The sequence below is a fragment of the Propithecus coquereli genome, unplaced genomic scaffold (genome assembly GCF_000956105.1).
Source record: "Propithecus coquereli isolate 6110/MARCELLA unplaced genomic scaffold, Pcoq_1.0 Scaffold172, whole genome shotgun sequence".
Taxonomy (NCBI): domain Eukaryota; kingdom Metazoa; phylum Chordata; class Mammalia; order Primates; family Indriidae; genus Propithecus; species Propithecus coquereli.
In genome coordinates, this window is record NW_012141858.1 from 3,340,230 (window position 1) to 3,362,573 (window position 22,344).

Genomic DNA, 22,344 nt, shown 5'->3' on the forward strand with positions numbered 1-22,344 from the left:
TCCTTTTGCCCCCAACTTCTGGCAACTATTATTCTCTTTTATGTTTCTTTTTTTTTTTTTGTGAGACAGAGTCTCACTTTGTTGCCCGGGCTAGAGTGAATGCCATGGCGTCAGCCTAGCTCACAGCAACCTCAAACTCCTGGGCTCAAGCAACCCTGCTGCCTCAGCCTCCCAAGTAGCTGGGACTACAGGCATGCACCACCATGCCCGGCTAATTTTTTCTATATATTTTTAGTTTCCAGATCATTTCTTTCTATTTTTTAGTAGAGACAGGGTCTCGCTCTTGCTCAGGCTGGTCTTGAACTCCTGACCTTGAGCGATCCACCCGCCTTGGCCTCCCAGAGTGCTAGGATTACAGGCGTGAGCCACCACTCCTGGCCTCTTTTATGTTTTTATGAGTTTGACTACTCTAGGTACCTCAAATAAGTGAAGTTATACAGTATTTGTCTTTGTGTGATTAGCTTATTTCACTTAGTATAATGTCTTCAAGTTTAGTCCGTGTTGTAGCATATTGCAGATTTTCCTTCCTTTTAAAGGCTGATTAATATTCCATTGTATGTATATACTACATTTTACTTATTGGTTCACCCACGGATGGACACTTTGGTTGCTTCTACCTTTTGGCTATTGTGAATAATGCTGCTATGAACATGGGCAGGGAGATATCTTTTCAGGATCTTGCCTTCAGTTCTTTTGGATATATATACAGAAGTGGAATTGCTATATCATATGGTAATTCTATTTTTAATTTTTGGAGAAATTACTATACTGTTTTCCACAGCAACTGCACCAGCAGTGCACAAGGGATCCAATTTCTCCACATCCTCATCAACATTTGTTATTTTCTGTTTTATTGATAGCAGCCATCCTAATGGGCATGAGGTAGTATCTCATTGTGGTTTCGACTTGCATTTCCCCAGTGGTTAGTGATATTGAACTTCTTTTCATATGCTTGTTGGCCATTCGTGTATCTTCTTTATAGAAGTGTCTATTCAAGTCCTTTGCCCATTTTTTAATTGGCTTATTTGTTCTTGTTTGTTTGTTTTTGGTTGCTGAGTTTATACCAGTCTTTATATACTCTGTATATTAACCCCTTATTAGACACATGATTTACAAATATTTTCTTCCATAGGTTGCCTTTTTACTCTGTTGATAGTTTCCTTTGGTACACAGAAGTTTTAAATTTTTATATAGCCCAGTTTATCTGTTTTTACTTTTGTTGCCTATGGTTTTTGTATTAAATTGAAGAAATCATTGCCAAATCTAATGTCATAAAGCTTTCCCCTGTTTTCTTTAAGAGTCTTATAGTTTTAGGTTTTACCTTTAGGTCTTTAATCCATTTTGAGTTAATTTTTGTAGATAGTGTGAGTTAGAAGTCTCCCTTCATTATTTTGCATGTGGAAATCCATTTGTCCCAGGACTGTTTGTTGAAGAGACTGGCTTTTTACATTGAATTGTCTTGACACTCTTGTTGAAAATCAGCTGACCATAAATGTATGGATTTATTTCTGGACCTTCGGTTCTTTTCCATTGATCTATATATCTTTCCTTATGCCAGTACCACAATTGCCGATTTGATGCTTGGTGGTGGTAGCTTTGTATAATAGTAAGTTTTAAAATAAAAAACTATGAGTACTATTTCTTTTCTTTCTTTATTTCTTTCTTTTTTTGGGGGACAAGAGTCTCGCTCTGTTATGCTGGCTAGAGTACAGTGGCGTCTTCCTAGCTTACTGCAACCTCAAACTCCTGGATTCAGGCAATCTGCCTCAGCCTCCCAAGTAGCTGGGACTACAGGCACGTGCCACTGCACCTGGCTGATTTTTCTGTCTTTTACAGAGACGAGGTCTACTTTTGCTCAGGCTGGTCTCCAACTCCTGACCTCAAGGGATCCTCCTGCCTCGGCCTCCCATAGTGCTAGGATTATAGGCGTGAGCCACGGCGCCTGGCCTGTACTATTTCTTTTTGAATCATTTTTAATAGATTGTATTTAAAAATGTTTTTTCAAAGTTTGTTTTCAAATTTATTGCTATAAAATCGTCAGTAATATCCTCTTACCAGATGAATCACTATAGAATCTAATTATGTTCCCTTTTCATTCTTATTACTGTCTGTTTTCTCCTCTTCTCAACTAGTTTTTCCAGAGGTTTATTGTTTTAATTACTCTTTCAAAGAATGAACTTTTGGCTGTCAGTCATATCTATTGTAAATGTTTCTCTGTTCTTTTAATTTCTGCTATTATTTTCTTTCTACTTCTTAAAACTTTTAGTTTTTTTTCTGTTCTTTTTAAAAACTTTCAAATTTGGATTTTAGTCTTTAAATTTGACTCTAAGTGCCATCTCAGCTGCCTCCCCATAATTTTGGATGTATAATATTCTTGGTTTTGTACATTTTAAAAATAGTTCTTATTTGCCCCATGAATTATTTAGAAGTATATACTTAGTTTCAAAATGTATAACTTTTTTTAGATATAAAATTTTTTGGTAATGCAATTCCAATTATTTCATTATGGTCAGAGACCATAATGATATAATTTTAGAGACTAAGACCTAGCATATGGCTAGTTTTCATAAATATTCCATGTGCATTTGGAAGGAATGTAAGTTCTCCATTTATTATGTACAGCATTACATATATGTCAATGAACTTATTAATTTTTCTATTCAAATCTTCTGTGTTTGTCTTGATTTTGTTTTGTATTCAGGTTTGGTTTTATTTTGGGACCATTCTATCAGTTTCTCTACTGAGAAAGACATGTTAATGTCTCACCATGATGATATGTTTATGAATTTCTCCTTGTAGATGTGTTAATTTTTACTTTATTTTGAATCTATGTTAAGTACATTAATAATAAACCAAAATAATATAACAAAATGTTAAAACAATTTAGAATGTTTTATCTTTTTGTTGAATTGAAATTTTTATTCTTATGAAAGGGCCCTCTATCTAAAAATGTTTTTAGTCTTACAGTTTTTTGTTGTTGTTGCTGTTTTCTTGGATTTATATAGCTCTCTAGTTTACTTTTGGTTAGTGTAGTATTTTCCATTCTTTAGCTTTCTTTTCTTTTTTTTTTTGAGACAGTCTCACTCTGTTGCCCGGACTAGAGTGCCGTGGCGTCAGCCTAGCTCACAGCAACTTCAGACTCCCGGGCTCAAGCGATCCTCCTGCCTCAGCCTCCTGGGTCGCTGGGACTACAGGCACATGCCACCATGCTCGGCTAATTTCTTTCTATATTTAGTAGAGACGGGTCTCGCTCTTGCTCAGGCAGGTCTCGAACTCCTGGGCTCAAGCAATCCTCCTGCCTTGGCCTCCCAGAGTGCTGGGATTACAGGCTTGAGCCACCATGCCCAGCCTGTTTTTATTCTTAATGGCAATCTTCACTGGAGAATTTTGGTCAGTTGTGATTACTGATAGATTTAGATTTATTTCTATCCTTGTTTGTGTTCTATTTATCCTACTCTGCTTTTCTCCCATTTTTGCCATTCTTTTGTATTAAGTGTGTGCATACCTTCATGTGTGCATGGTTTTTTCTCATTTTGTCTCTTTTCCACACCTTGCATGCATGTACATGCACACATATTTATAAGGTAATACATTCTTTATTCCATTAGTGGTTATCCTAGCTGTCTTAACATGCATATTTTCTTAGGAAAAATCTAAATTAATCAGAGTCTTTAACCTATTCCTGAATAATATAGTAACTTAGAATGCTCTGATTGTCTTCTTCCCAACTAGTAACACTATTGCTTATTATCTTAGTTTTAGCATATTCTTCTGCATACACACAAAATTTTAGGGAAATTATTGTTTTAGGTAGTCAATTTTTGTTTAAATTTATTTACCTATTTACTGTTTTCTTGGTGCATTGTTCCTTTTTGGATCTGAGACCTTCCTTCCATGATAATTTTTTTCCTACTTGAAGTGTGTTATTTTAGAATTTCCTTTGGTGAAGAATCTTTTGGTGAAAAAGACACTTTTTTCTTTATCTGAAGATGTCTTCATTTCATCTCCATTCCTAAAAGGTAGTTTCTCTCTGTGTAGAATTCTAAGTTTTGTCATCACATTGAAGACATTATTCCAGTCCTTTGATTGCCAGTGTTGCTGTTGAGAACTCTTAATTGCCCTTCCTTTGTAAGTAATCTGTCTTTTATTTGGCTGTTTTAAGCCTTCTCTTTTTTTCTTTTAGTGTTCTCCAGTTTTATGTAATGTATTGAAGTGTTCTTTATTCATTTCATTTTATTATTTTATTTTTTGTAATCCTTCTTGGGATTCTTTGGGCTTCCTGGATCTGAGGAAGATGAAATTTTTTGAATAATTGTGGAAAATTCTTGACAATTATCTCTTTGAATAATGCCTCTTATTTTCTCCTTCTATAACTCTAATTAGACTTATAATCTATTTTCCATGTCTCTTACCCTTTTTCGTCTTTTTTCTTCTCCACAAACTCATTTGAGTTGGCTTATGGTTATAAATTCTTCAAAGGAGATTTTTTTCTTCTTTCTGCCAGCACCAAAGTCAAGCAGGCAAGTTTGCTTGCTGTCACCTTCTACATAGTAGGTTTACTGCTCATTCAGTTGTGCTTTGCAGATTTAGCCCTTTGAATTTTCAGCTATATGTAAGGGAGTCTTAGAATATAAGTCTGTCTCCTGCAGTCTGCAGTTTTCAAAGCAGCGTTATGAGGTCACCTTAAAGTCAAGAGCCAACTCCCATAGCTTTTTACAGTTGTGCCAAATTAGGAAGAAGTTTAAAAATATTAAAAAACAATTTTTTTATATAGTATTGTAGATTCAGGCAATAGAACCCATCTGGGCATCCAACCTACCATCTTGTCAGAAATAGAATTCCTTGATGCATTTCAAGTAACATACATTTTAGGTAAGGTTTATATAAGAAATATAGAACAAAATTCTAATTGGCAGGCCCCCATTTTTTTCAAAAAAGGCCCTGACTATAGTTCGCTGAATTCATGCCTTTTTATATGTTGAGGCTAAAATAAAATGTTTAAGGGGTGTATATGTGTGTATGTGTGTGTGTTTTAATTTCCTGCTTTAACCAACTAACTTTAGGGTTATGTTGAATTGGATTAAGATGGGTTCTACTGAACTTTCTTAAAATTTGTGCCAATGGAAACAATCATGCTTTCTTCAGATAGGGAGCCCTTTCATGGGTAGCAATAAGGTAAGGGAAAAGGTACTTATATCAAGGTATTCTGAATAAGGGTAACAGGAGAGTTGTGTATTCATCTCCCCTTTAATGCACATGATTAATAGTAAGTCAAGGGCAACATTATAGGCCATCTTTGTCTTACAAATTGATTGTTATAAGAGATTTGTTAGTAGACTATCAGAACAAATGTGTGAGGGCACACCAAGCAAGACTGCATTTAATATGAAATATATAAGAAAAACTTGGTTAGGATTTTTGACCCTATTTTTTTTCTTTTGAAAGCAATGGTACTGGTAGCATCTTTGTCATGTAGAGTGGCTTCCCCCTTCCTTGAACACTGCAGCCTGCTCTTTTCCTTGGAAACATGGAGGTGGGTCCTTTTAGGCTACTTGGATGTTCCAAAACAGCCTTATCGTTTTACCTTTTTTATTGAGAGAAACCTGTGAAAAGTTTTCTCTTCCCTGAATCTGTTAGTAGTTGTATGATTTTTCTCTTTATTAGTCTATTACTGTGGAGAATTACTTTGGTTTTCTAATGTTAAACCTGCTCTTGATTGCTGGTATAACTCCAAAAAAGTCATGAGTCCTTACCCATTTTATTTGTTACTGTATTCAGTTTGCTAATATTTTTAAATTTTTGCACCAATAATTGTAAAGGAGATCAGCCTATGATTTTCTTTCATTGTGCTGTGCTATCCTTTTTGGGTTTTATTATCAAGGTTATGCTAGTTTCTTCAGAACTAACCTAGTTCCCTCGGACGAAACCTTTTAAAACTATTCTCCGGAATACTTTGTGTAAAATTATTTCTTTCTTGCATGTTTGACAGAATTCATCTCACAGGCATCAAATTACATTCAAAACTGAGCTTATGTGCTGCTCTAAACCTTCCTATGTTCCCTATCTTAATGAATGTACTGTCACCTATGGGTATCTTCCTTGACTTCAGCTTTTCTTCCCAACCTAATCACCAGGTGTTACTGATGTTAGCTCCTAAGTATCACTTTAATCCATCCTCTTTTTTCCATCCTCATTGTTCAGTACCCTAATTCAACTTTCATGGTTGTTACTGCATCTGCCTCCGAACCTGTAACAACCATATGAGGTAAGGGAGTATTGGTGGTGGGAAGTGTTTTTAACTTACCTACCAGGAAATGTAGACTTAGAGAGGTTAAGTAAGAACTCAGATCTCTCTAACCCCATAGCCCATATTTTCACTGTATCATGCTGCCATGCTGGCATTACTGGAGATTGATAATACCTTCTATTGAAGAAATTTAGAATACTAAAAACAAAGCCTTTTATTTTAGATTCTAATGTAATGTTTAAAGTACATTTAGGTAGCAGAGATATATGCCATTTGTCAGTTATATGAAAATTAAAATCTCGCTTGAGCCATATTGTACTTTTTATTTAGAAGGTTAATAGTTTCAATTCAAAATTTTTAATTTGCATGGGAAAAATGTAAAATTTTTAGTCTTCGACATAAGTATTTTATATACATAGTTATATGTAACTAATATTCTTTGTTAGCTAACTGTTGAATTAAGTTCAAAGACTTTTTTTTTTTAAAGAGGATTTAAAGTAGACAGCTTTTCAGCCAGTACTGGTGAAGAAACATTTTGAAAGTAGGACGGAATAAAACATCTTAGAAATCCCAACTGTTTTTTGTCTTTAAAAAAAGAAGAAAAGAAATATTCTTACAGTTGCTTTCAAATTATATTTTATCGTAAGTTGTGCTCAGAGGGAATAGCTCCTGTGACCTGAGCTGTAATTGTGAATGTGGCTCTTCAGAACTACCTTCACCGTGGATGATTGATATCCTGAGTCTAAGAGCAAGATAAATCTGAAGGAAAACAAGCCATGAAACCTGAGGGTAAGGGTGTATTAAAATGGTAGAGAGGAAAACTAAGCATTCTAAATTTAGCTTCCAGTAAAATTTTGATTAATTTCTTCACCTTCATTTGAAAAATGGGGAAAATAGTTTCCAGAAGTCTGCATTATGAGATTTTTTTTTTTTTTTTTTGAGACAAAGTCTCACTCTGTTGCCCTGAGTAGAGTGCCGTGGTGTCAGCCTAGCTCACAGCAACCTCTAACTCCTGGGCTCAAGCAATCCTCCTGCCTCAGCCTCCTGAGTAGCTGGGACTACAGGCATGCGCCACCATGCCCAGCTAATTTTTCAATTTTTTAGTAGAGATGGGGTCTTGCTCTTACTCAGGCTGATCTCGAACTCCTGACCTCAAGCAGTCCTCCCACCTCAGCCTACCAGAGTGGTAGGATAATAGGCATGAGCCACCGCGCCTGGCCGAGATTGTTCTTAGTTCAATATTTAACAAGGGCTCCAAAGAACATCAGTCTTGGATGCTCTGAAATCCTACCACCTGATTGTAACTGTCTTCTAGCATCTGGGAAGAAGCAAAGAAAAGATAGTCCAAACAACTTTTCATTAGTGTTATTTGTAATGCATCAGTAATGCTTTTGTTGACCATATACCATGTTTCATGGATTCTAAGAGACATTTCCTGATTTTATTCACTAAAATTTGGGTGTATCTTACAATTAGTGGCAGGTATAGTTATTAATAAATTGACAACTTTTTTGTCTTTCTCAGTAGTATATGAAATATTGGTCTTAAAATCAGTCATTTCTCAGCTTTGATGAAAAACTGTATGTTAGCATTCAAAATAATAACAACAATAATAATGGTATGTTAAATATTTATTCCTGAGGATCACTTTTTTTTTTTTTTTGGTAGCTTCTACTTTCTTAAACATGACCAAGAACTAGAAAGTAAGCAAAAAGGCTTCTGAAGCTTAACATGACGGTTACAGAACTCATGAAGTAAAAGCCAGGCACTTTAACATGCAAAATCACTTTGGCTAGGGCCTTTTCATCTTATTAAGAATAATCTGGGCATCTTTTTACAGAGTCTGTGAGGATTCAAAAGAGTAAACTAAAAAAGAATGCACATAAATGTTTATTAAGTGGCAGTTCTAGGACCTACTGTATTTTCAGCTGAGAATGAGGGTGACCCATAAAAAAACTAAGAAAAACTAAGAAAAACATTTTAAAACTTTAAAAACTAGCCAGACATAGTGGCTCACACCTGTAAACTTAGCACTTTGGGAGGCTGAGGCAGGAGGATCGCTTGAGGTCTGGAGTTCAAGACCAGCCTGTAGAGACCTCGTCTCTACAAAGAAAAAAAAAAACCAAAAGCAAAAACAAAACAATAAACTAAAAGTTAAAAAGTATTTTTAAAAAGCAACACAAAACCCAAAACTGGCCTCTTAGAGCTATTTTAGGAGGAGCAAACAGCCTAACACCCTTCAGCTTGGAGGAGATTCTTTATCAAAGTGCAGCCTGTCTGATTCCACTGGCACATTCTTTGAGGGACAAAATGTATTTTATTTTTTTAATTTTGATCGAAGAATACTTGTTGGTTAATTTCCTTCTCTTGTGGCTTAATGGGGTCACTAGAACATATTTTGCCCTGAAAAGATCAAGGAAAAAAAAAAAAACTTGTGTAGAGGCATCTGTCAGACATCTGAAAATATTATTTGATTCTGTAATCCAGTGATCTCTAGACCCTGATAATTCTGCCCATTTTGATGAATGGTATCAGGGTGCCATTTTTTGAGTTTTAGGACTAAGGACTGGGCATGGGTGGTAAGAAGGTGTTAGGAAAGAAGGAGGGTAGAAAAACTCAGGGAACACACAGTGGTACTGAAGAGTGTCTCCAGAAGTTCTCAGTGGGCAGTTGTGTACCAGGTGTCCAGCTGTATTATTCTTGTTTGGAATAAACCTAGTCTTTGTATCTCTATAAATTCTTAGTATTGGGAGCTTTTCAGGACATTCCCCTAAGATGGGAATTCTGAGCATAGCTTTGCTGGCCTCAGGTACCTTTAGCCTGAGAGTGGATGCTAAGTTCTGCATATTGGCAGGTTTCCAGCATTTACTAATTAGGTTTTGCCTACTTAAATTCTCCTGGCACTCTCACTTGGCCACTGTGTTCTTCAGTCTGCCCTAACCTGTTCTGTATGTAGTCTGCCTTTGGGCTCTGCTTAGACATTTACAGTTTTTCTTCCTAAAGAAACCTTTAATAAGTATTGATTTGTATATTCTTTAGTTAATTATTGATTTTAAAAGCAATTCCCATGGTATAGAAAATATAAAGAGGAAAAAATTCTTTTTATTCTACCTCCAAGTGAATTGATATTAATGTTTTACTGTGTGTTAGTTTACTCTTTTTTCCCTGAGTTTATATATTTTCTGTGGGGGTAGGGAAGAGAAAAATAAGTGTAAAATGTTATTTTTTAAAAATGCAAATCCTCTCAAATTTGCTACTGGGCATGAAGAGCAACTTTTAAAATAAACTTTTTTTTCAGAACAATTTTAGAATGACAAAAAAGTTGCAAAGGTAGTACAGAGATTCCCATATACTCTTCACCTAGCTTCCCCTAATGTTAACATCTTACATAACCATGGTACATTTGTCAGAACTAAGGAATAAACACTGGTACAATACTATTAACTAAACTACAGACTATTTGAATTTTATCAGTTTTTCCCCTAATGTCCATTTTTCTGTTCCGGGATCTCACCTAGGATCTCACCCCACATATTACATTTAGTGGGGTTTGTTTTTTTAAATAACAGTTTTTGTCCTTTATTTTCTGCTTGACTTTATATCATGAACATTTTTTCTGTCATAAAATATTTTTTGAACAATGCTTATTAATAGCACCATAAAAGTTAATCACATGGATAGATGTACTCTGATGCAAACTTTTCTGGTTAACTTTTTTTGGTCAGCATTTTCTGAAAGTAGGACATGTTAGCAAATATACATACAGTTGACCCTTGAACAACGTGGGCTTTGAACTGCGTAGGTCCAGTGTTTTCCCAACCAAACAGTACTGGGGGGTGGTGAAACCAGTGTATACAGAGGGCCGACATTTCATACAAGTGGATTCTGCAGGGCCAGCTGTAGAACTTGAGTATGGGTGGAGTTTAGTAGATGCAGGGGTTCCTGGAACCAATACCCTACATATATTTAGGGGTGACTATATAGAGCACTCTCATTAGTGGGTCCGGTGAGTCAGGTGAGTTGTTTTGTGCTAGATTATAACCGTAATTTTGAATGCTTTGCTCTAAAAGTAGAAAATAAAGAAGCAAACTTAGTTTCCTTTGAGAGTATGTTTAAGAGCATTTTAGATTGATTTAAATGTGGAAACTGATGAGCTTTTCATGAAACAATTTGTTTGGGGGTTATTTAGGGTTGCTTGGCATTTGGCTTAGCTTATTTTGAGCAGCAGATTGTGTTTGTATATACATACACATTTTATGTACACATAGTCAATATTTAGGTTTTTAATACTAATTTAGTAACTAACATGATATCCACCTGAGTGTGGAAATACAGATTTACAGCAAATTCTATTTATATACCTCTGTATTCAGTGTTCATAAATACCTTTTTATTTACTTCTCTGTTATCCATCGTTAGTGTTTATTTAGTTCCTCTTAAGGATATTATATAAAAAGTGAAGATAGCCAGGCACAGTGACTCATGCCCGTAATCCCAGCACTTTTGGAGGCTGAGGTTCCAGGATCACTTGAGGCTAGGAGTTGAGACAAGCCTGGGCAACATAGCAAGACCCATGTCTCTACAAAAAATTTTAAAAATTAGCCAGGTGTGGTGGTGCATGCCTGTAGTCTCAGCTACTTGGAAGGCTGAGGCAGGAGGATGGCTGGAGTCCAGGCTTTCAAGGTTGCAGTGAGCTGTGATCACACCACTGTACTCCAGCTTGGGTGACAACAAGACTGTGTATCTTTAAAAAAAAAAAAAAGTGGGGGCTGGGTAGTGGATAAAGCTATAAAGTCAGGTGCTTTTTAAGAATTCTTAGGTATACGATATTAAGGAAAATATTATAAAATTCATACTTGAGGTTTTACCTCCTCCTGTTGCTCAGTTTAGTAAAATCTCATTAACTAAAAGCACAGGTGTAATATTAGAAAAAACTGAATTGATTTTAAGTTACTCAGTGATTATAGTAAGAAGAATATGGCATTTATTTGGGAAATAGCAGTTCCTTTGAATTTCACAGTATTTTTTAGTAAATGGGTATTGGGTTAAAGGTTTTGTATGATAGCACATAACTCTGCCATGTATTCATTTTCTTGTCTGTCTCCCTCCCTAGACAATAAGCTCCCTGGAATCAGGGAATGTGTCTTTTATCGTTATTTCTAGCATTTAACTCAGTGCCTGGTAGAGAGTAGGTGCTCAGAAAATAACTTTGTTGGATACTTCAGAGAGTGGATGAAGAAATGAATGAATTCATTTTTTAATGCTCTCTTTAATATCAATAGTTGTTTACAAATCATTTTTATCTGCTAAGTAACCTTGTGTTCGCTTAATTCAAGCAACTATGTCTGAAATAAAGAAATGCCACATTATTAATATTTTAGATTTATCCACAGAAAAATGAATTGATGGCAGTTTAAATATACAAAGCATGTATGTAATCTTTCTTGATTATCCTGGTTTTACTTATCTCTTACAGAGAAAACAGAAATGCGAGGAATCTGGTTTAAATTGCAGTACAGGGAATTTAGATTAGACATAAAGAGTTTCCAGAAAATAAAGTACCAGATATTGAAGTGATTTGTAAGTAATGTAAAATATTTTTTCAAGAGTTAAAAAAAGGAGGGTGGGTGTGGGTAGAGAGTTATGAATTGTGAAACAGTTCATCAACATTGCTTTTACAATAGAAAACCTAAAGGAAGAAAAATCTATTTAGGAATATGAAGATATAGCCATATTCACAGATAGATGCTTAAAAATACTTATACCTTTGTAGTTTTCAGCTAACAAGGAAACTATGCAGGTGACCTTGCTTTTCACATAATGGCTCTGGTCTAGGTAAACTAGCAGAATGTACTGAGACTCTCCCCTCCTTGGCTTTTTTTTTTTTTTAAACTCTTGTCCCTCAGGAAAATATAAAAAATTCTTCTCAGTGTTAAGAATAAACAGAAAAGGAATGTGTATAAATAATAAAAGACCTACCCAGTGATTTAAAAAAAAAAAAAAAAAAAGCACAAACAGCCAGACCACAGACACAAAGAGCATGGTTTTTGAATGCCATTCTCTTGATTGTTTTAATATTATTAAAAATGGCAATTAGCTGTGCCCAGAATTTAGAGTTATGTTGCTATGCTTCTAACTATAGATATTCTGTCCTGGCTGTATTTGAACAGAGCTACTGTAGTATAAACTAAATTCACCCTCAGTGCTGGTGAACTGAAAGAGCAAATATACCTTCCTAAGCACCAAATTTGTAATCACACTTGTGAATAGAGTTCAGTGTTCTCTTTACATGTCATTCCACAAGAATCATATTGGAATAATTTAGGACAGCTTTGCTAAATTTATTAATGTAACGCTTATTATAAGGATGGTGCTTAAGTTCTAGGCTTTCTGTGCTTGTAAGTGCAAAAGGCTCCTTTGTAATATCAGAGGCAGGTAGTAGTGTTATAATAATGCCTTGTCTTTTAAAACACTATGTATTTTTCTAAATGTCTTTATATCCAGAATTTATTTGGTTTTCACAGTAATTGTGTGAAATTCTGCCTTATAAATGAGGCAGTTTAGGCACAGAAAGGTTGACTGACTGCCAAAGGCATACAGCATTGTTTTATTATTATTTCCATAGCTAATATTTAGTGCTTACTGTATGCTAGGCACAGTTTTAAGCTTTTTACATGTATTAATAAGAGATTGGGCTTTGGAGTCAGATCAGGATTTAAGTATAGCTCTTCTTCTGATCAGCTATTGGTCCTAGAAAAACTACCTAACTGTTGTAATAAGCCTTGGTTTCCTCATTTGGAACACAGAAATAATGGTAGTGTATCTACCTCATAGGTCAAACTACCTGTTTGGACTAAATGACTCTTATGTCTGGCATATAGTAAGGACTGTAAAATTAGTTTGCTATAGAAAAACAGGGTGATAGTGGACAGGATTTAGTGTAATTTTTAGCCTCTTGATTATTTTCTTTGTAAAATCATATTCTTTTTGAATAAGCATCATAGTTCATACTGTTATACCTATTTTATAGAAAAACACCCATGTTACAACAGTAAGATTATAGCTCCACATAGTGGCTATAACCACCTCTTCCCTCTCACTACCTCCCAATTACCTTTTAGTTCTTAGTCTTTGGGGAGAAACCAAAGGGGGTTAAGAAGTCATAAGAGTATATGAGGCATCCACATTCAAAAGTCAAAGGCAAGACATCTGAGTCCATTGGGTTATGTTCATTCCAGGAGTGCTTTGGTATATTAGTTGTTTGGAGCTCAGAATATGTTTTCTTCTAGAAAGTATCCTTTTAAAAGAGGCACAAAGTGTCTTTTAATCCCTGTTACAACTGACATGCTAGATATTTGTACTGAAAAACAATAAAAGCAAGCAAAAACTCCGCAATACTTGGGCAGTGTTAATAATCAGAATAATTAAACAATAAAACTGAATAAATATTGATCCTCAAAAAGATGTCAGAATAATAAATTTCTAGAGATTCATGTGGGGGCTTTTTAATATTTCAAGAGCTTTATAGGTTGATACATTGATTCTTTAATTAGCTTCATTTCAAAACTATGACTTTTCATTGATGCAGAGATATAGATGGATCACTCTCATTTCTCTTGCTCTTATTTACTATCATTAAATTCATTTCAGGATGGGGATTGAAGAATGCTTATAAGTGGAATGAAGAAAGAGAGGAAGAGAGATTTTCCTGAGTTAATTGGCTGAAATCTCTTAGAAGAGAGAGATGGACAAAGAAAATATATATTCACATAAGAGAAGTGGTTTTATGGCAGAATTATCTCAGCCTTGGGCAGTTTTCCAAATCAGAGATAAAGCATGATATATGTTTGAGCTTCTGCAGAAAAGAAGGGGGATAGTAAAGAAGACAGACTGGATTGCTACTCACCTTAAAGTGAGGTGTAGCAGCAGCAGCTCGCAAGGCGTGTAAGCAAACACCTGGCATGCTGCTTTATATATAGGGCATTTGGGTATCAATCATATTTGTTAACTCTCATTAATATGTAGATTAAAATGAGACTATTCCCATAACCCCTAACACAATGCCTGATGTAGCATATGTAGTCCCTGTTTGAGTTTGATTTTTTTCTGTGTAAGGAGTGAATAAATCAAGAATATATTAAGATCTCTTGTCACTCTAGGCTGTAATTTATCACTATAATTTTACTGTCCTCTGACTATGGCAAGCTTGTTTGTGCAGTCTATTTTCTGATTTAACTGACTTCTCTGAATTGGTTCTGGGGTCATCTTGTGGACTAGGAGGATACAGAGGGTGGATTTTAAAGAGAGTCAGCTATTTAAGAAGAATGACGGTGAGTGAGGTTTAGGAAAAGTCAGCAGAGACAGAGAAGTAGTCGGCTACTGGATTTTAGAGCCGGAAAGGAACCTTGGAGGTAGTTTAGTTTAACTCCTCATTTTATGGCTGAGGAGATGAGTATAGAGAAATGAGTTGCTGTAGTGGAGAAGCCAGGAACATCACAAAACTATTACATTCTTGCTTTTTCTTTTGAAAAGGAATGGTAACATGTACATATTATCTTAATCTGAAAAATTGATCTTGTATATTAAATAATTTTTTTATCAATTTTTAATACTTTTGAGTTTGTTTAAATAGATTAATTGAACTAACAGTGCTAACAGAAATCTCATAAGGAAAATTTTTATTTTAAAAGAAATAAACTCTCAACTTTTTCCTGCTATTTCTAGGTTAAGTCAGCAAACAAAGAAAACATGGTATTTTAAAGTATGATTAAACTGATGCTGCAGCAGAGGCTAAGACTATTAATGGCCAGATCTAGGTAAGTTGAAGTTTATTTTTAAAAATATTACTAAGTTTACAATTATTTTTTAAACTAGAGAATTTAATATGTTTTCTTGAATGTAATCAGTTTGCCTCCTGATTTGCTGACATCTCCACCCCTAAATAATAAGGAAAAATTGTTTTAAACTAAGACATGTTGACTAATTTAAAATATTCAGCAAATTTGTTGCAGATTGATCTTCCCAAACAGAAGCTACCTTTTGTTCTCGAATGTACCCTAGTTATGTTGCTCTCTTGAGGGAGCATAATAAAACCATTTGCTGAGTTATGAACTTGGAGGAGTGTATGCTGATGAGATCACATGGTTGTTCATCAAAGTGTTTACAATATTAGTGCATATTATTAGGTTTCACATAACTCAAATGTGGTCTCCAAATATTAATCTGCTGGTCATAAATGCAGAATATCTAGTACCTAGCTTTCCCCCTTGCCTAGGAGTTTGTGGTTCAGGAGGAAGAATCAGAGATTTGGGCAAAAACGTCACATTAAAAAAAGTCTCCTTCCAGGAGTTGAAAGATTGACCATGACTGCCTGGTGCCCCAGCTGTTTCAGTCCCTTACTCCTATTAAACCTATTCTTTAGCCTTATTGAGGCTGCCTCTTCCTTTTTGCCTCCATTTTCTCTTATTTGTTAGCCGCCTTCTTTCTTTACTTCTTTCCTAACTGGACCTGATGATCCATCATTTCAAACCCTTGTATTGCCAACATCCTTTAACATCTTTGCCCTCCTACGCTCTGACTCTGTGTCAGCTGAACTGTCTGTCTACCTTTTGGACTGCTGAGCACAGCTAGCAGAACAGCATGATCTTCTTGCTCTGCATCCTCCACTCAGCTCTCATCACAACCTGCTTAATAATCCTACTGCCTTGGGTAGCTCCTTGGTGACTAATCCTGCCATTCTCTTCAAGTCCCTCATTCTGCAAGCTTCCCTTCTGTTTTCCAAAGGAAATTCAGGATGGTAGATGTTATTATCTACTTCAGTGTCTCTATTGTGTTCCACCAATCGTATTTCTTCCCTCTCCTTAGAGGACGAAGCATTCTTCCTCCTGTAGGTAAACCTCTCAACCTGGACCGTGAAACTCACCTTCTCTAGTCTCCCCTTCTGTCTTGACCTATCAATTAATCCTTCTCTTTCTTTCGTTTTTTCCTACACTGTTAACCTTTTCTGACCTACTAATTACAAGCCTACGTAAATCTTTGTCATCTTAAAATAAGTAACTCAAGCCACATATTCTTTTGAACCTGTATTTGTCCACTCCCTAAAATGCTCTACTCTTTCTTTTCTCAGCGAGTTCTTGAAAGACTAGTTTCCGTCCTCTGGGGCTACCTCCTTATTTTCCTCTTGCTCACTGTGGTTTGGCAACTCTCTCTACCATGCCACCAGGGATGGTGCCCTCCTTCTTGATACTTTGTTTTCTTAGTTTGTACTGTTCTGTCTAGTCTTGTTTTTCTCTTTCACTGGCTTCTCTATGCTCCTATACTTAAACACATTTGTATCCTTTCAGAATTTCTTTCTTTCTTTTTTTTTTTGGTGAGGCGAGGTCTCATTCTGTTGCCTGGGCTGGCATCATCATAGCTCACTGCACCCTCGAGTTCCTGGGCTCAAGCGATCCCCCTGCCTAGCCTGTAGCTAGGACTGCAGGCACAAACTACCACACCTGGCTATTTTGTAGAGATGGGATCTCACTATGTTGCCCAGGCTGGTCTTGAACTCCTGACCTCAAGCTATCCTCCCACCTCAGCCTCCCAAGTGTTGGGATTACAGGCGTGAGCCACTACACCTGGCTCATCCTTCCAGAATTTCAACCATAGACCACTCTTCATACTATCCTTGAGCAGTGTCTTCTGTTTTATAGCTTTAAATGCTACATGTGTTCTAACAGTTTACCTCCTCCCTCAAACCCATACTTGTATACTTAACTCCCTATTGCATATCTCCACATGGTCATTCTCTGGAATCTCAATTTAACATGTCTAAAACTGAACAAATTATCATCACTTCCACTTGATGACTACCGGTTTTTTCTATCTCAGGTAATGGAACCAGCACCTTTTTTTTATTTTTTTATTTTTTTGAGACAGAGTCTCACTCTTTCCCCAGGCTAGAGTGAGTGCCGTGGCGTCAGCCTAGCTCACAGCAACCTCAAGCTCCTGGGCTCCAGCAATCCTTCTGCCTCAGCCTCCCAAGTAGGCTGGGGCTACAGACACGCACCACCATGCCCGGCTAATTTTTTTTTTTTCTGTATATTTTTAGTTGTCCGATTAATTTCTTTCTATTTTTAGTAGAGACGGGGTCTCGCTCTTGCTCAGGCTGGTCTCGAACTCCTGAGCTCAAACAATCCGCCTGCCTCGGCCTCCCAGAGTGCTAGGATTACAGGTGTGAGCCACCATGCCCGGCCGGAACGAGCACCTTTTATCTGCCATGCTGGAAACTGCCTCTTCCTTCCATTATACCAAGCCAGCTACTTGGTAGCACTGTCTTTTCCTCCTAAATATTCCTTAAATTCATCCTTTTCTTCTTTATTCCCACTGCTGCTGCTCTGGTTTTAGGTCTCTATCATATTTCATTTAATAGTCCCAAACTGATTTCCTTTGCGCTAAATTCCTACTTAAATTTATCCTGCAGATGGATGCATTTAAAACGCACATCTCACCATCTCACTTTCCTACTTAAAATACATCAGTGGCTTTCCATCATGTGTAGGATAAAATCCTTTCTCCTTGACATGGCATACAAGGCCTTTGTGTCACATATTAGGCGTTTCATTAATTGTTGTACTGAACTGAAACATTCAGTGTGGATGGACTCCCCAGGTAGGTTGTACAGCCCCTCGTATAGATCACACATGGCTTAATGAACAGGGATATGTTCTGAGTAATGCACTGTTAGGAGATTTTGTCACTGTGAGAACATCATGGAGTATGCTTACACAAACCTATATGGTATAGCCTACTACACACTTACACCGTATGGTATATCCTTTTGTTCCTAGGCTACAAACCTAGGAACCCATGTTACTGTACTGAGTACTGTAGGCAATTGTAAGACAATAATAAGTATTTGTGTATCTAAACATATCTAAACATAGAAAAAATACAGTAAAACTACAGTATAAAAAATAAAACCAGGCCCAGCGTTGCATGCCTATAGTCCCAGCTACTCAGGAGGCTCAGGTGGGAGGATCCATTCAGCCCAGGAATTTGAGACCAGCCTGGGCAACACAGCGAGACCCTGTCTCAAAAAAAAAAAGAAAAGAAATGGTATACCTGTATAGGACACTTACAATGAATGGAGCTTGCAGGGCTGGAAGTTGGCCCTGGGTGAGTGAGTGGTGAGTGAATGTGAACACCTAGGACATTACTGTACACTACTGTAGACTTTATAAACACTGTACACTTAAACTACACTATTTAAAATTTTTTTTCTTCAGTAGTGAATTAGTTTACTGTAACTTTTTTACATTATAAACTTTTAAATTTTTTTAAAACTTTTGGATTCCTTTGTAATAATACTTTGCTTAAATTACAAACACATGGTACAGCTATCTGAAAATATTTTTTCTTTATAAGCTTTTTTTTTATTTTTCTTTTTGTCTTTTTTGAGACAGAGTCTCACTTTGTCACCCCAGATAGAGTGCAGTGGCATCATTATAGCTCACTGCAATCTCAAACTCCTGGGCTCAGCTCCAAGTAGCTGGGACTGCAGGTACGTGCCACCGTGCCTAGCTAATTTTTTCTATTTTTGGTAGAGACAGGGTCTCTCTGTTGCTCAGGCTGTTCTCGACCTCTTGAGCTCAAATAATCTTCCTGCCTCGCCTCCCAGAGTGCTGGGATTATTGGCATGAGCCACTGCGTCCAGCTTCTTTATAAGCTTTTTTCTATTTTTAAAATTTTTTACTTTTTAAACTTTTTTGTTAAAAACTAAGACACACACGCATTAGCCTAGGCCTGCACAGGGTCAGGATCATTAATATCATCGTGTTCCACCTCCACATTTTGTCCACTGTAAAGTTCTCAGGGGCAATAATGCACATGGAGTTGTCATCTCCTATGATAGCAATGCCTTCTTCTGGAATACCTCCTGAAGATCCTGCCTGAAGCTGTTTTATAGTCAACTTTTTTAAATACATAGGTAGGAGTGCACTCTAAAATAATGTTAAAAAGTATAGTATAGTAAATACATAAACCAGAAACATAATCATTTATTATCATTGTTAAGTTTTATGTACTATACCTAATTTTATGTGCTATACTTTTTTTTCCTCTTTTTTTTTTTTTTAATTGAGAAGTGCATCATTAGGCAATTTTGTCATTGTGAACATCATAGAGAGTACTTACCCAAACCTAGATGGTATAGCCTATTGCTCCTAGGCTACAAACCAGTACAGCTTGGTACTATATTGAATACTGTAGGCTATGCTATACTTTTATACAACTGGCAGCACAGTAGGTTTGCTTACATCAGCATCATCTCAAATATGCGAGTAAGGCATTACATTCCAATGTTATGACTGCACCGTCATCACTAAGTGATAGGAATTTTTCGGCTTCATTATGATCTTATGGGACTGCAGTGGTATGTGTAGTCTGTCGCTGACCAAAACATTGTTATGCAGCATATGACTGTATATCCCTACCAACACAAGAGGTTCTGCCTTAACAGCTAGCTTGTGAAAGTTAACGGGTAGCAAGTGGAAGGATTATTTTACTGCTCCTTTTGAGAAACAGTTTAAAAATATTCCTTCGAAGCACCATCTTTTGAGGCAGAAGCCATGCTTTAGTAACCTTTTAGCTCTTTAGATATACAAAGAGGTTGGGCAGAGCATGAATATGTAATTTCAAGACAAATTTTTTAATGTTTTAATTTTTAATGTTTTTTAATGTTTCTAGCAAGTATCCCTTTACTTAAAATTTTTTTATATTTTTTCTTCCTCCTATAATTAAACATTTATTACTTTTTTTTTTTTTTGAGACACAGTCTCACTCTTTTGCCCAGGCTAGAGTGAGTGCCGTGGCGTCAGCCTAGCTCACAGCAACCTCAAACTCCTGGGCTCAAGCGATCCTCCTGTCTCAGCCTCCCGAGTAGCTGGGACTACAGGCATGCGCCACCATGCCCGGATAATTTTTTCTATATATTTTTAGTTGTCCAATTAATTTCTTTCTATTTTTAGTAGAGACGGGGTCTCGCTCTTGCTCAGGCTGGTTTCGAACTCCTGAGCTCAAACGATCCGCCCGCCTCGGCATCCCAGAGAGCTAGGATTACAGGCGTGAGCCACCGCGCCCGGCCCATTTATTACTTTTTTAAAAAGTAAACATTTATAAAACATGTGCTATGTCAAGCAATATGCTTTAGTGCCATGGAAAATGAAGAAGACAAGATTCCTGTCTTCAGAGAGAGCACAGTGAAGTGGGTGGTGCAAACAGATAAACATCACAATAGAATGTGATAAAGGCCATGATAGAGTTATGCCTGTTCTGCTGTGGGAACATGGGAGACAGGCTAGCTTCAGGTTGATTGGAAGATCAAGCCCCAGATCCCTAGCTTGTTCAGGATGCTTTATAGTTGGGCCACTACTTGTGTTCCAGCCTGCTCGGTAGTCCAGTCATACTGAACTCCTCACTTTCTCCTAAATGCAATATGACCTTTGTCTTTGTATGTACTCTTTTATCTGTCTCGAGTGCTTGTTTGTCTCCCCCTCCACAGCATACTCTTTCTGGTCTCCTTTTAAGTCCCAGCTCGAATAGTACTTTCTGCCCTGCCTAACCCAGGAAGCTAGTTGCTGCCTTCTCTGTGCCCACAGTGATCTGCTCATTTTCTAATACAAGGTTATTGTAGTGCATTTTCTGTTTGTGTCTCTCTCTCTCTTTCCATTTAGACTCATAGCTCTTTGGAGATATAGACAGTGACTTATCTTTGCACCATGATACTTAGCTACCATATTAGATAGAGCAAAATACCAAATATTATATGTCCTTTCTTTTTTTTTTTTTTTTTTGCTAGAGACGGGGTCTCACTGTTGCTCAGGCCTGTGTTGAACTCTTGAGCTCAAGCTATCCTCTTGCTTTGGCCTCCCAGAGAGCTAGGATCCTGAGTCTTAATTAACTTTACCATTATATTTATTATTTCTTTTGGTTTATACACTAGTATACGAGTACTTTTTCATCTTTTTAATACTTACAGTTGCCAGGCATTCTTTGCATTTGTTTAGTACAGTCCATTTAGCTCACAAAAGGGACTGAAGCACCTAACTGTGTGCTATTGTATTATATGAATGTGGAATTGAGTAAGGTTTGTCCCTGCTGGAAAGGAGCTCATAGTGGAAGGAAGAAGACAGATAAACAGACCACCTTACGACAATTTCTATTAAGTGCAAAGTGTGGTAGATGCTATGGTACTGGGAAGCCTAGGGTGCTTTGGGGCAGGGGTGGGGGGATGATATATAAGAAATGTAACTCACCTGTTGGTTTGAGTCAGGGAAGGCTTCCTAGAGGCACGGTATTCTGAGTTGAATTCTGAGAAAGGAAGGAAATAGAAGGGGAGCAATGTGGAAGGATGAGAGAAAACAAGGTGCTTTGGGAAAACTACAGTTCTAGTCTGGATGGAGTAAGGGTAGGCTTGAGGCAGAGAAGGGAGAGTTTGGAGTCAACCTGTAGGCAGGGATCAGATTGTGAAGGACCTTAGGTGATACTAAGTTTTAAATTTTATCCTGAAGGTGGTGGAGATCCGCTGAACAATTTTAAGCAAGTTTCAGCCAGATTTATGTTTGTAATGTTTTGTAGCTTCTGTGCTTCTCTCCCTCTTTTTCAAACGTCACATTCATTCTGATTCTTTCCGTTATTTGTAAGTGATGCTTTGAATTTTTCCCTTGTTCATTCAGAATGTTCTTGAACACTTAATGTCACCTATATAACATCTTATCTCTAGCCTTCTTTGGGAAAGGAATATTAAATAGACTTACTATATCAATTTGTCACTATTCTGTGTGTTACATTACTGCTTGGATTTTGAATTGTCTTTCTCTCTTATCAATGCACTGTTTGAAATTTGATTTTATGTCTTATTTATCAATGAATTCTTATCTTGTGGAGTACATAACAGATACTACAGTGAGTAACAAGAATCAAAATACCTGCCAAGCCAGAAGTCTGGCATCCCTTTGGTAATTTTTTAAGAAAAGGACATGAAATTCCTGATAAGCCACAAAGGATTAATTCTATGATTAACTCTTAATTATTAATTAATTCCATGATTAACTCTT

General features: G+C 36.7%; 1 protein-coding gene across 2 annotated transcripts in view; it reads left to right on the top strand.

The window, feature by feature from the left end:
- FRS2 (fibroblast growth factor receptor substrate 2) overlaps positions 1-22,344 on the top strand; it is a 102,441-nt gene that overhangs the window by 68,608 nt on the left and 11,489 nt on the right. For both annotated transcript variants that reach the window (XM_012642041.1, XM_012642042.1), the window contains one exon: positions 14,972-15,063. The gene's annotated coding sequence lies outside the window, so the exon portion shown is untranslated. The remainder of the gene's footprint in view (positions 1-14,971; positions 15,064-22,344) is intronic.